The sequence below is a fragment of the Colias philodice genome, chromosome 12, assembly GCF_061535455.1.
Source record: "Colias philodice isolate Cphi_HAF_F1 chromosome 12, ilColPhil1 Martin Lab GWU primary, whole genome shotgun sequence".
In the NCBI taxonomy this organism is placed as follows: Eukaryota; Metazoa; Arthropoda; class Insecta; order Lepidoptera; family Pieridae; genus Colias; species Colias philodice.
The window spans coordinates 4631962-4648338 of NC_143097.1; the positions used below are offsets into that span (position 1 = coordinate 4631962).

The 16377-nt window shown below is 31.5% G+C and overlaps 1 protein-coding gene and 1 long non-coding RNA gene across 5 annotated transcripts in view; one reads left to right on the plus strand and one right to left on the minus strand.

Annotated features, from left to right (window-relative positions):
* pip (heparan sulfate 2-O-sulfotransferase pipe) overlaps nt 1-16377 on the minus strand; it is an 80003-nt gene that overhangs the window by 48701 nt on the left and 14925 nt on the right. The gene's annotated exons all lie outside the window — the stretch shown is intronic.
* Nucleotides 12691-14395, plus strand: LOC149483939 (uncharacterized). The gene is made up of 3 exons (XR_016316361.1): nt 12691-13037; nt 13337-13512; nt 13913-14395. It is a non-coding gene; the product is annotated as an uncharacterized LOC149483939 (long non-coding RNA).

Genomic DNA, 16377 nt, shown 5'->3' on the forward strand with positions numbered 1-16377 from the left:
AATACATATACAGTGATAATAAATAATATTATTATTCTATCGTTCTAAGTTCTTTAAAACTGTAATAAAAACATATACCTATGTATTTTATGAAATACTTAATACTTAATATTATCTTATAGCGATTTTACCGCGTTTGATGTGTGTAAAAAATTTCTAATATTCACATCTATAGGTACCTACCATGTCTATACACAATCACAGGTGTGTTGTGACCAACGCGATTTTTAACCTTGTGTTTGCAAAGATAGGTAGGTATACTTATTATGTAAACACTAAACAGCAGCGAGTGAGAAGTGACACTAGCATAGCACCGGGATGATATTATTTAAATAATCGCATATAAATTAGTTTTATTTCATTCATTTTTATTTACCATATCAAATATACCTACCTAAATTTGAATTGAACTCTTAATTTTGCACAGTTCTGATCCTGATAAATGAGCTATAAAAAGAAATGTTATCATTTTTATATTTCGTAATCCGAAGGAAAGGTTTTGATGTTCGAGCATTCTTCTTCAATCCTTCCTACTGATATTATAAATGGGAAAGTTTGTGAGGATGTTTGTGTGTTTGTTACTCTTTCACGCAAATACTACTGAACCGATTACAATTAAATTTATCACACATATATAGGGTAACTTGGATTAACACATAGGATAGGTTTAACACATCCCGGAAATCCCACGGGAACGGGATCTATGCGGATTTTTCGACCTTACAATTTACATTTCAGTAAAAAAGTTACGGTGGGTACAAACAGGATACTTAGAGGGATAATTAATTACACTATAGACGTAAATGTTGAGACTTGAGACCAAAACTTGAATTTTGATCCTTTGCCTAAAAAAAAAATCGCATCATGATGGTTGCTGCGATAAGTTGTTCATTGATTGATGAGTGTTTTTACACTTTTGCATTATAATCTTTATTCGACGCATAAAAAGTTAATTTAATTTATGAACTTCCTGTGCCATAATTTTTCCTTTTTTTAAATAAATTATAATATTCTATTTTTTTTTAATGTTCAAGTAGGTACATCAATAATAATATTATATTATTCATATTATGTGTATATAATATGTAATTATACGAATACGGATAGTATATATAAAAAGTTAAACGATAAGTTTAGAAGCAAGCTTTATTTGCCAAATATGACTTTTCAATAAGTCAAAATTTACACTTAAAACTTTCTGGCTGGGAATTCGAAAACTATATAAAATAGATAAATAATAATTATGAACATGTATAATTGGATATTAAGGCCCAGTTTCATTAAGCTCTGTTAGTTAGTTTAACACGCTGTTAACTCTTTTAACGGGACATCAATGTAAGGGAGTGTCCCACCATGACCTAATCGAGGATTAGTTTCCTTAACACGGCATTATATTTAACCCGTGGCATAGAGGCTCTTTAAATTTTTAACAAGCGATTAGAAAAAATGATTTGAAGTTTTCTTGCTGACAAGATGGACTCTGCATACTATTTTATTTTTGTAAATGAAGATGTGTTGGATGATTTGTATAATTTGGATTATATAGTGCGACCGCGACGGCCCAGAATTTATAAAGACGTCGTCATTGTTTCGAAGAATATGATGATGTTGATTTTAGTACAAGATTTCGTTTATCAAAACAATCGGTTTTGGAAGTATTGCAATTAATTGAAGATAAACTCGAATAACCGTCGGATCTGTAAGTAAAACTATCTCGTGAGGTAATATTTATATTTATGTGCAATGTGCATAAAAGGTTCCTTCCTACATACTGTATTATTTTCAATTAAACCATAATAAATCCTGTGAGTCATGTCAAATCTAGTATTGAATACCAATATAGGTACTTAAAATGTAAACTTCACCACTACTCAGGTAAGGCTCAGGCCTCCTCATGATTATGAAATGTACTTATCTTAATTTTAAATTCTGTTTTAGGAATCTATCAGTTTCACCTACAGACCAACTGCTTATTGTAGTGCAGTGCAGTGATGGCTCAGTGGTGAAAAACATTGTGAGGAAACCGACATATCATAAGATAGCGTGGTGGATAATGACCTGATCCCTTACCGTGTTTAAGTTTAAGTTAGCACTACCAATCCCATGTCCCAGCAGTGAGAAAGTATATGGGCTGACGATGATGATGATCCTAATTTAATTTAAATGTGACATTGTTATAGAAATATGTAATTTTTCATGTTACCTAAATAAATAAAACTTGTGTTTTTATAAAACATTTTTATTGTACCCTTAGATTGTACCTATCAACATCATTCAATAAATAGGTTATAACAACTAGATACTAGGTTATTACAAACAAGAATTTACTATTAATTTACTTTAAATGTATCTTGCTGCTTTGTCTTTATTTTTCTTGTTTTAATTGCTCTTCTAGTATGAGATCTCTCGCACTTTCCTTCGGACTCCGAATTTTTTTCGTAATTTCAACCAGATCCAGTTTACCTTCGACCAAGTGAAATTGAACCGCGATTTTTCTTCAACATTATTGTATTTATTCAACTCAAAATAAAATTAAAATAACACAAGAAAAATCACAACAAAACAATCTCCAAATAACATCAAACATTTGTAACCATGGTAACGACCAAATCGTTTGACATATAAACCAGCAAACGTAAAAGTTTCTACATGATTATTAAATTGTATACTGTGTTAGAACATTTCAATTTAGTCGAATTACCAAACATGACAGTTATTATACAACTAGAACAAATAGCCCCAACGTGCGAAACTATGGCATTGTCAACTATGACATTTTGTTTCGGGCGGTTTAAAATACGAATGAATGATTCGTGAGTCGTTCAGTTAAAGGTCGATTTGATAATCGGCTGTTAGATTTCCTTCTTGGGACCTGTAGAGTTGACAACGATGTTAAAATACATGTTTAATTTGAAGCTCGATTAATAAATGTCTGATTTAGAAAATATTGGTGAAATTGGGTCTTAGAATGTGGCTTATTTAATATTTAGTTACGGCAACAATCGATAAAAAATTCTGCAAAAGTCTACACCTTTTAAATTCAATCTTAGGTAGGTAGGTTACGTTTACTCATTACAAATAGTTACAGATGGAATTCAACCAAAGTCTTGATCAATCTATATAATTAAGTAGGTACCTATGAAGTAGGTACCTACCTATGTTTGAATGTTAAAACTTAAAAGTATCGTTTTACCAACTTTTTAGTATATTTTCCCTTTCCCTATCAGTGGAAAGATCGAGATTATTGAAACATTTAAGTAAAGAAAGTTATCGCTGCACCACTTTTAGGTTCAAATAACAACTTTCACGCCGGCTGGCATGATTTAATTCAACAAATTCACCATCGGCTTACTTAAATAATGCAAAATATAAGAATAAATATAAATTAAACTGTAACTAAACTTAATATATTGAAATTAGTTCCATGACTGCTTGAAATTGACTTATTAAAAATTTTATAATATCCGAATCCGCATGACATTCCGAAACAAAACCCAACCAAAAACTGCTTTAACTCAAAATGAGCACCACTGACCTACACAGTACAAGTATAGTACAAAGTAGTATAAAACAAAGTCGCTTTCCCTGTCCCTATGTCCCTATGTCCCTATGTCCCTTTGTACGCTTAAATCTTTGAAACTACGCAACGGATTTTGATGCGGTTTTTTTTAATAGATAGAGTGATTCAAGAGGAAGGTTTATATGTATAATAACATCCATTAAATAGTGGAGAAGTACTGTTATTTTTGAGGTTTCTAATGTGATGTCGTAAATAATTACATTTTTTTCCGCTTACATTGCAAACGCAGGCTGAACCCTACGAGTTTTATCAAAATAATGTACTAAGTATTATACACATTGAAAAGGTCTACAGAAAAGTCCGCGATGGTATATGTCTATCTCTTATGGATAACCCACAATAACTTTTTTTTGTCATTTACTTTTTACGACAAAGAATGGCTAATTTTCGAAGCGATTTTAACCAATACAGCATTAATCCTTAACCAATTAAATACCTTAAATACATTGTTCATTTAATATAGATCTATATGGCCCCTTACACCGTATGATTCAAGTGAATATTTTCGAAGATATTACAGATTTAAAATTGCGGGACGTAGCGTTGGCGGCGGTATTCCGCGAAGTTGGAGCGGGCCGCTACGTTTTTATATACAACGTTCACAGTTTTTCTGTAGTGTATTTAGTATCAGCATTGCACTGCACCCGTGCGAAGCCGGGGCGGGTCGCTAGTGCATGATAAAGTATTCTATAGACGCAAGGTATGCACAGTGAAATGATAGATTAGATAAGAATCCGATGAATCTCACAGCATGAACACACGGACACTATTCATTTGCTGACTATTCCAATCAATTTCCATCAATCAATTAATCACATTCCGAAGGGCTAAGTAAATATGATTTATTGCATGAAGTATTTACTACCAATCAATTCTTTGGCTTCCTACAAGCACTTAGCAATATTAATTATGGGTAAACTAATTTAAAATACTATTTAAATTGCATTTGTAACATCATCATCAATCATAAAAGCTAGTCACGCTTACGACTTCGACCGTTCGACCACATAATTTTTTAAAGGGGCCAGTTTAATGCTATTTCCAGAATATAATATACAAAAAATTTATGATTTTATTTTAAACTAGCGGTCCGCCCCGGCTTCGCCCGTGGTACATGTTTACGTTTTCTCTACATAAGAACCATCCTCGTACTTCAAGGAATATAATAAAAAAAGAATTATCGAAATCGGTTCAGCCGTTCTCGAGTTATGCGCTTACCAACACATTTTGCGATTCATTTTTATATATAAGATTTAGCATAGGTGTGACACATTGAAGAAAAAGAAATTTATCAGCAGCGCAAGTTGTACACTGCAATTATATTTATATGCTACGACAAAACCAGCTTACCTTAATTTAAATAACCATTTAAATGCATCATTAGCCTACTTCTTTCAATAACAGGCCTCACTTAACATGCTATCATAACAGTAGCCGATATGTGTTAGGAACACTTGTAATGTGAACAACACTTTCTACTCGTAAAGGTAATATTATGTGATCGTTAGTTGTTTATATCATACATCATATCATACACTAACAGAAGGCAGGTGATTCACTTGAGCTTTGATATAAAAATCATAATCAAGCATTATCGACAGATAATTTACAACAGTCATAGACAAATATATCAACAGAGAAAAATACGACCAACCCTAAGGACATCAAAACTGTTACATGTTTAATAGCAGCAAAACTGTTTCAAATTAAAATTAATTATCAATGAAAATGTATAAGTAGCAGTTTTGCTGTAATAAAAAATATATATACCTATATGTTTACCACGTTGCAAAAGCCATGACTTTCATATCCTACAGACATTATGTTATAAAGAACACAAGAAATAAGTTTACTAACTGAACCAAGAAGCATTAAAAAAATGACATGACAATATTATTTATCTTTCACATTTACTTCGTACGCTACCTAGTAAAAAAAGATAATCATGTGTACAAGTTTACATAAGAAGAGCAAAGCCATAAAGTAACTGTCATTTAGCAAATTGGTGAATCTTTTTAGAAAATTTAGCAGTAAATTGTTTGATGATGACAAAGCGCAGTTACACGCTCCATTTGTCTACGTTTTGCAGTTGTCGGTGAAAATGTTAGGTAAAGATTAAGTTTTATTCTGGTACTTAGTTAGTTTTAATAAAAATATGATTTATTGCATGAAGTATTTACTACCAATCAATTCTTTGGCTTCCTACAAGCACTTAGCAATATTAATTATGGGTAAACTAATTTAAAATACTATTTAAATTGCATTTGTAACATCATCATCAATCATAAAAGCTAGTCACGCTTACGACTTCGACCGTTCGACCACATAATTTTTTAAAGGGGCCAGTTTAATGCTATTTCCAGAATATAATATACAAAAAATTTATGATTTTATTTTAAACTAGCGGTCCGCCCCGGCTTCGCCCGTGGTACATGTTTACGTTTTCTCTACATAAGAACCATCCTCGTACTTCAAGGAATATAATAAAAAAAGAATTATCGAAATCGGTTCAGCCGTTCTCGAGTTATGCGCTTACCAACACATTTTGCGATTCATTTTTATATATAAGATTTAGCATAGGTGTGACACATTGAAGAAAAAGAAATTTATCAGCAGCGCAAGTTGTACACTGCAATTATATTTATATGCTACGACAAAACCAGCTTACCTTAATTTAAATAACCATTTAAATGCATCATTAGCCTACTTCTTTCAATAACAGGCCTCACTTAACATGCTATCATAACAGTAGCCGATATGTGTTAGGAACACTTGTAATGTGAACAACACTTTCTACTCGTAAAGGTAATATTATGTGATCGTTAGTTGTTTATATCATACATCATATCATACACTAACAGAAGGCAGGTGATTCACTTGAGCTTTGATATAAAAATCATAATCAAGCATTATCGACAGATAATTTACAACAGTCATAGACAAATATATCAACAGAGAAAAATACGACCAACCCTAAGGACATCAAAACTGTTACATGTTTAATAGCAGCAAAACTGTTTCAAATTAAAATTAATTATCAATGAAAATGTATAAGTAGCAGTTTTGCTGTAATAAAAAATATATATACCTATATGTTTACCACGTTGCAAAAGCCATGACTTTCATATCCTACAGACATTATGTTATAAAGAACACAAGAAATAAGTTTACTAACTGAACCAAGAAGCATTAAAAAAATGACATGACAATATTATTTATCTTTCACATTTACTTCGTACGCTACCTAGTAAAAAAAGATAATCATGTGTACAAGTTTACATAAGAAGAGCAAAGCCATAAAGTAACTGTCATTTAGCAAATTGGTGAATCTTTTTAGAAAATTTAGCAGTAAATTGTTTGATGATGACAAAGCGCAGTTACACGCTCCATTTGTCTACGTTTTGCAGTTGTCGGTGAAAATGTTAGGTAAAGATTAAGTTTTATTCTGGTACTTAGTTAGTTTTAATAAAAATATTATTAACGGTAAGTCTGGTACAATTGTTAGTTATTATCAAATGTAATTTTTTTTGTGTCAATTATGTAGGTAGCTGTATTTTAATTACAAATTTAAATACGCCCTCCAAAAACTGCTACTTGTATTTAACCACAGGTTACTACGTATATTTAACACACAAAAGATACACTTTTGTGTGTCAAATATGTACAATAAACTTAAAAAGCTGTCTCTACACAAAATCCATCCATCACTTTCTATAAAGTCTTACTTTCGTTGCATTGAACAAATAACATAAATGACAGTCATATCGAATTCAATAGACGTCAAAAATAAACATTATGCAATCGTCATAATATTTGATACACCATGACCAAACACCTCACGCGTTACTGGAAAACAAGCATAGAAAGTGCAGATTATACGTATAGCTGCCAGGTCTAGACGGGATTCGAAAGTTTGATGCATGCGGACCGCTCTAACGGGTTGTATGCACTTTCCATGCGAGATGCGCTTTCTGATATCCAGCATTTATAAACAAATTTAACCTTAATGACTATCAATTATAGAGACCTAAATTCTATAACCTAAATACGTTAAGTACGCCCCGTACCCGTTAGCATCTCGTATTCGCAACCAGTAACTCGGTAGTGTCATAAGAAGTGGCCATTGACCAGCCATTGACTAACTAACATCATCATTAAAGTATACGTATATTCAATATCCTATTAGAACTAACCGGTAAAAATGTCATCAGCAATTAATTTCTTATGATAAGTCGATACATTACAATGTGGGACCCTCTCGCAGCATTAATAAACGCATAACTTTGCATAAAGTATAGATACAACCTCCTATCATTTAAGAGTAATTGAGCAAAAAGGTTTATAAAAAGACATTCCCTTACTACTCTAGATAAATCTTAGATTATAGTACAATAATGTTTAGAGGAGATGCTTATTAAACGTGAATATCCTTTAATGTAAGTACAAATTTATTGTCGATTGTATAGTCGGATAGATAGGGCAGATGCCGCCTCGGGGTCGTGCACTATAATTACTAACTCCTTTAATTATACGTTTAACAAGGATTTATAAAGTTGTAAGACCATGTAGGACGCAGGGTAACTGGTAAGAAGGACGATTGAGATAACAATATGAGAAGGTTTCTATTAAATAGCTTTGTACCGATTTTTCACAGAAAATAAGTGCTAATCTATGTATTTCAAAGGTCGATACGCGATTAACTACTATTGTATTAATTAGAAATCTATCAATAGGTATTTCGTTATAGTTTATTTTCTTTTATAAATCAAGAAATTGTTAATATTCTCAAACAGTCTCTATCTTAATATTTTTATAGACACTTATAGCTAGGGGTTATCAACGTAAAATATCTCCCAAACGAGACACTTTCCAAACCTAACCAAAATACGAGATATTTTATAGCTTTGAATATTATCTTATTAATATCACAATGACGCCAGTTCCAAATTCAATACATATAAATAACAACAAAATAACAATAATTTTAATCAAATCTAAATTATTTACATAATAGAATGGTTGATTGAGTTTTATGATAATATGCTAATCAGTTGGTCCTAAATGTTCGAATTTCGTTGCATAACTATACTTTCTCGGAACAATTTTTCGATGCAGTGCGTCACGTGACTGACCATCCTCTCACTTTCTGGCTTGGCGTGGGATCATCCGCTCTATGCGCTTATACTGTCCAAATAAACAACTTTTACTTTCCATAATTGACGATCTCATAGATTAACGTAACAGTTTTAAGTCATAACGAGTTCAAGTTTCGTATATTGCGGCTTCTCGAGACATGTAAGAGTTTAAGGGCAAATGTTAATGGCACTTGTTTGAATTACGTTTTTATTCAAGTGAAACCAGAATTAAGTGTATCTCGATGATATTGTAAACTTACATCTCATTTTCTCTTAATGTCTCTACTGAAGTCTCCCGTTTGAAAGTTTAACTGAATATACTCAAAATATTATCCCATAAGTTTAATAATATGACTAGCAATGCCCTGCGGTTTCACCCGCATAGATAGCGATATCGTTACAGTGAAAAGTCTACTATAGGTCGGACTATAGGTTTAATTTTTAATCACATGAAAATCACCGTTACCCCGTCCCGCACTACGGCCTTTTTTTTTTGTTTTAGTGGGGAAATCTTTCATATATACCCACGGCCTCCGGGGAGGGGCCATGGGTTATGTCGGATTCCTACCGACCAAAACCCCACTGTGTTCCGTCAAGACGCATATTGGTAGAATTCCTCCGTGACCCCCGCACTACGGCCTGCTCGAACAGTATACCTACTATTTTCTGTAGATTGACACTTTTAAAAATTCGTTATATCTTTTGAATGGAATATCCAATTCTTTTCATTTAAAAAGTATTTTGCTGGTATTGAAACAGTCTATAATAAAACATCATTTAATGGGATAAGGATTAATATATGTGTATGGATAACATGGTTTGATTACTGTCGGCACTTCTATTTACTTTGAAAACGTAAAAAAGTTGTTGTAGTAACATAACTACTGAAGATGGACATATGGTATCGCGGACTTTCTTGTAGATATTGATCCATTCTATAATACCGTAGAACATTTTTTTGTTCTATCTTCAATAGATTCCGCAGCGCACGCGATGACAGAAGTTTTATTGAGGATTTTTTTACACCTTGGGTTACATTATTGCATTTTTGGTAAGGATCTCTAATTTTTTTGAAAATGCAATATAGCCTATGTTGCTCAGTAAAGATGCAGCTTTCTAATGGTGAAAGAATTTTTGAAATCGGTCCAGTAGTTTTTGCGTGAAAACCATACATACATACATACATACATACTTACAAACTTTTCCTCTTTATAATATTATTATATAATAGTATATATAGTATAGATACCTACCTATTCAGTATAAGTGTCAATAATAGTAACTGGTAACAAACTAAATAAGCATAATTTTTCGCGATTACATGTTATATAATATATATCTGATTGAATAACAAACATTTATTTATACACTATAGATACAAACTTTTACTTTTCTACTAATAGAAGAATTAATCATTAACATACTCTATCTTTGAATTAATTTAATTGCTTTTAGAAACATTCAAAAAATGTTATTTAAGAATATTTTATTATATAATCAAAATTTTGAATAAACACTAAAACCAATTTGATTCTATGAGTCATTATAAAAACTAACAAAATGAATTGATGAAAAGCGTGAAGAAAGTAGTTCGTCGTGGTTACTTTCGGACAATTATGAATTACCAATTTTTACATGTTACACCACGTAAGTATAGGGAAACAATTATTATAGTCATTTGGACTTATTACATTATCTTCCATTACTATTACGGTGACTGGATATACATTTACTGACTGGAAATTGGAATTACTTAGTAATTACTGCATCATCCGCAAGACGTTTTCAGTTATTTTTTCAAATATACATACACCTGCGTGATCTAGAGCAATCATCTTGCTAATAACTTCTTCTTAAAATCGATAAGAGAGCTAGATACAAATGCAGATGTATGTAGGCAAAAATAGACTAACCAACTTCGTAAAATGTGGAGGTAAGAAACTTGTTAAAGTACAGAAAGCTTATTATTTTGAATAAATTTTGAAGTTTAATTTTCATAATAATGAAGAATCTGATTTAAAAAATGGTCTGATAACAAGCATAATATATATAATTACATTAAAAAAGTTTTTAATGACAATCCAAAAAGGCGGATGTAGCAAATTTTGCCTCAAACGTGATTGATGTTAAAATGTGATTCGGAACTGGTTAGATTGTTACTAGAAGGTTACTAGTTATTTGTTAGTTATGTTATCTCCACACAGTAAACTGTAAATCCTTAACCTGTTTCGATACAACTTCAACTGAAATAAAGTTGAATATAAACAAACATTATCTACACATATTTCCATTTATTATACTTAAATTTACTTAAATACATATCTATCGTGCTAATTTACCAGCGGAAGTTTCCTTCTATTCATTTACGGTAACTATTGTTGTGAGTATATTTATATCAGCAACTAATAATATAATTATATTAGATAGTGCTGAGCAATTTACGATAACTAATTAAGACAAAAAATTATGAATACCAAATACCAATGCACACAAATACCATCAATGTAATACAGAGTTACCAGTTGTTAAGCAATATTTATATTATGGTCTTACTTCTGGCGGAAAATGCATAATTAGCAAATATTTGCAAATAAAACATTCTGGTCTTTATTTGTACAAAATATACTAAAGCCTCTACGTTTCATTTTTGTTGGTAAAGTTCTTTCTGTGGTAAATTACGGTAACATAACTTATCCTACAGAAACTTTTCAGTGTGTCTTTTTTTCAGAATTTGATACGTTGCAACTATTTCTTGTATGCTTTAAAGTTTTAAAGTTTTTTAGAAAAGCCAAAGAACAAGAATTTTCATTTCGGAATGAAGTTATTATAATATTATATTTACATTATGTATAGGTACATTTTTAAAGTAATTCACTCTTATGAATGCCATGCTTATATCAAGTACCTACAATTTATTTACTTTTTACCAGTGCAAAATAGGATGAGAAACATATCTGAATAAAAAGTTTATTATGTATACAATTGTACAGTAATTTATAATTTCAAAGCAAATGTGCAAGATTAAGACCTTGCTACATTCACGTAAGGCTCAATTTTAAATTTGATACGAACTTTATCTTTAAGTGCGAAGTTTTCACAGTTTTTTATAAAACTTCCAACTGCATAAGTGACAAGATCTGCCCGTAAGATCAGTTACTCTATATTGTATGGTAATGAAGCATCCAATATCAGTAAGTAACTTATCTACCATTCATGAGTCACTGGATCTTATTATCATGTAGGTAACTGTTTATAATTTTACACTTATTTATGTTTTGTATTGAAAATTTTGATTATTGCGACCACCTCTAAATGCTTATTTTAGTTTTGTGACTAACTTAGTGTGACTTATTGACATTTGAGGATTTAATTTTTTTCAGTATACAGTGATCTAAATCATACAACTGTTTTATTTTAGCAATACATTTAACAGCTTTTTAGTTAAAGTAAATGAATATTTTTTATTACAAGGATCATAAGGCTTCCGTATACTTTTCTATTTTCTCGAATGCCTGAAGCACTAAAAATAATTACATACAATCATAATACATATATTACAAAAAGAATATAAGCTAATGCGTTGTAAACGATCTCCTTTCTATTTTAGAGCAAATGTTTCAGATTCGATCACGATACACGAATACAATGATTATGCGATATAATATAATATATAACGATTTCATGTTTACAGAGTGAAAGTAAATCAATACAACTTGAATATGTAGAATGTAGATAATAAGATTGAGGGCAATTTCTAACAATACACTTTGCATGCAATAAAATGATATACATACAAATCTCACCATAAATGTTGTTAACCTACAAGGAAACATTAAAGGCAACATGAATGTACATTTATTTGAACTCGCATAAAATCATGTTTTATTTAAGAGATTCAGACAGAGTACAGACGGACATTTACGTTGATTATAATAAATTGTCTGTGCTTACCATTACAAACGGTGTTAGACGTAGAGGGAGAATGAACTAGAGGAGGCACTAAAATGACAAGTAATGCGTGAGAGAAATACACTTATGACTATAAAGCTAAGAGCAAGCGAGACAGAAACATTGTTTTTTGTTTCTCTCATGTTATGCGATTTCTTTTGTTGGGGACAAAGGCAGTTTGTCCCAAACAAGCGGCTACAGTCCATTGTTTTGCTAGTTTTCTGTTTTTTCTCGCTGTTAAGTGACTTCAAAGTTTAATAAACGTTGACAGTGATCTGTTTTAATCCGACTTTAAGTGAAAATATGGTGCGTTGTAGTGTGATTGGTTGTAAAAATCGGCCGGAACGAAGATTACCAAATATTACCTTTCACACGTAAGTAAACTTATTTGAAGTATATTGTTTTATAGAACTGGGTATAGTTGATACATTTTCATTAACTCTAATGTGAAATTATCTACAAATATATAATATTTTCATCGAAATAGACGTAAACATTTTTTTGTGTTATCCGACTAAATTACGAAGTGTTCTTGTTGTTCAGGACGCCATTTGTTTTTACGTAGTTTCAAATTTATGGTATAATCATGTGATTAACATAAGGGATACCAGTACAGGGTAAAATTTTCCCCAAAATCGTGAAATGTTTTTTTAATATTAAATATGTTTTTTAGGTTTCCAAAACAAACAAGTACATTAAACAGATGGATTCGAGCTACCGGAAGGAAGAACTGGTTACCAGGAAAAAGTCACAGAATATGTTCTATACATTTTGAGTCGCGTTATTTTCGAAAAACGAAAAAAAAAAACCTATTTGATGCCCAATGCAATTCCAACACTTTTTACAACAGTGAGTAATTTTTGAGATGCGTTTAGTTTGGATTTAAATGGTGTAGTTTAAATATTCATAGACCGATTTTGTTGCTACGTCTACATAATAAACAAAACAAGTTATTAATTTATTTTTATAGAGGTATATTTTGTCTTATTTAGGTACATCTGTGTGGTCTTAAATTGGTCTTAAATTCTATTTTTTTAAATTGTAAAATTATTTAAGTTGGAAAAGGTATCAAATCTACTAAAATTGTGAGGGGAATCTAAAGCCTGTAACATAGTTTTGAACTAATACATGCTTTAATTTCCCCAAATATATAAACTGTTTTATTGTAATACTTTTTAATTAAAGATTTTTTTCTATTCTATATTTCTGTTTCTAGTTTGCAAAAAATAACTTAATATTTTTTTTCCAGGTGGAAACACCGAGAAAAATCAAATTAAGAAAAAAATTAATAAATAAAGAACGTGTAGCCGAGCAAAGAAAAAAGAAAATTGCAGTATTGAGGACTTGGGCGTGGCGGTTAAAGAAAAAGAATGCAGAACTGTGCAGCATATTAGTACTCCCCACGTCCTATAGCACAGACAAAGAAAAAATTGCTACAAGCAACATTTAAAGATACAACATAATAAAACAATTAGGTTTGTTCGAAGCCCTCGGTGCGCGAGTCCGACTCGCACTTGACCTTTTTTGTCCTAATTTTACTGTATTTTCTATTATTATTTACCATTGATTGAAAATATGATATCTAAACTTTAGCCTTGTTTTTTTATAAAAAATATATGAACTGGGATATTTCGATATTTGTGGTTAATTGCGAGAAGTAATTTGTAAAAGCAAAAGTTGTAATAAATATTTTAAATACCTACAACTTTACCATTAAACTTTATTCCGCAGTTATAGTTTTTTTTTAATCCCGATCTCAGATCGATCGTAAATAACTTTTCCTCTAATTTTTGTTACCTATATTCTCTTCCGTTTGAAATTGATTTCATTGTTCTATAATATTACTTTTATGTTTCAAAAGTTAATAAAAAATCATGTTGAACAATATTACTTTATTAATTTCAAAAGTTAATATTAAATTAGTGGTCCACTTAGGTCGTGCACATGGCCCAGGGGGGGGTCATGACCCCCATGACCCCCCCCTGGATCCGCGCTTGTACCGGCCGGCCGCCCGGCTATATATTTTATACCCGTGCGAAGCCGGAGCGGGCCGCTATGTTTTTATATACAACGTTCACAGTTTTTCTGTAGTGTATTTACTATTTAGTATCAGCATTGCACCCGTGCGAAGCCGGGGCGGGTCGCTAGTTAAGTTAATAAATAACAAAATCTTTTCAAATCTGTCTTTTTCTTCATAAACCTATCTTACAAAAAAATACCCAAACATTTATAGATATTTTGCCAGTTTTTCGGATAAAAAGTTTTTGTAATAGTTGGCAACATTGACGTAAGGATTCGCCATCTCGTTCGGGTATACGCCGATGTGATCTCTAGTACATTCTCCCTCTACGGTGTTAGATAACGGTTATTATAAAATATCGGTTGCCAATGTATTTATGTAATGTTTTGACAGCTCTTACAGTGGTATTTAAATTCGCACATTAGTCTACTCGATCTTGTCATGTCAGTGTCAGAGTAAGGACAGCAAAAAATTAATGGACTCAGTGCTGAAGTCTTTTGTATAAGCCTCATAATAAGTTCGTATGCTTGGCTTAGGATTTTTTGCAGGGTCCAAGAATACAGCATTCGTGACAAGTCTAAATACACTTCTATAGGTAACATGTAAAGCTCTGATGGGTTGATGCGTTTGAAATAAGATTTCAACCATATATATTTGAAATTGTAAATAAAGAATATAGGTACTGTATGTTTAGTTTCTGTATCTTTAATCGGTTAAAATATAATAACTATTTTGCAGCACAAAATACCACAACAAACACTTTGTTTGCTTTTCTAATTATTTAAACAGCTGTAGATGAACGATAAAACAATTCGCTCGTTATTCACAGTAATTTTGACAGGCGACAAAAACTAAATATTTTGTATTAACATGGCATACACATTACACATTGTATAAGCAAGGCGACCGGGACCGCTTGGTAAATGATGGATAGCAATAAAAAATATTAAAGAAGCACTGGTTAGGAGCAATTGAAATACCTGTTACTATTAATCGAAATTAAAAAAAAAACGATAGTAGTACATTTTTACAATATGTAGGTATATACTTTATCAAATTATTTATTGTGCATTGAACTTATTAAACTTTATACATAACTAGCTGCGCTTCGCGGTTTCACCTCCGTGGCTCCGCTCCTGTTGGTCTTAGCGTAATGATATATAGCCTATAGCCTCCTCGATAAATGGGCTATCTAACATCGAAATAATTTTTCAAATCGGACCAGTAGTTCCTGAGATTAGCGCGTTCAAACAAACACACTCTTCAGCTTTATAATATATTAGTATTAGTATAGATATAAGTAATAAATAGTAATGTTCAAATTACGATCATTAATTATAAAAATGTGTTTATTTTATTTCTCCATCGAATATAACACTATCTGCTCCCGTTAATTGAGTGTATCAATGAAGATATCAGTGTTTTGATCTAATTGTGATTGGATTCTGATTGACTACTAATTTGTATGCCGACCAGACTCGCAGGCTGGTTCATAATAAATGTTGATCTGACGCGATAAAATTATTAACTACTAATTAAGATGAGTGTTCAGTGAAAACGACTTTATCTCAGAGTTTAATTGCAAAGCGTGACTCGAGATAGATATACGGAGAATTAAAATTAACTAAATATTATATGTAATATTTATGCAAAAATATAGTACCTATTTGTAGGCTTTCTGCTTTTGGAATTAT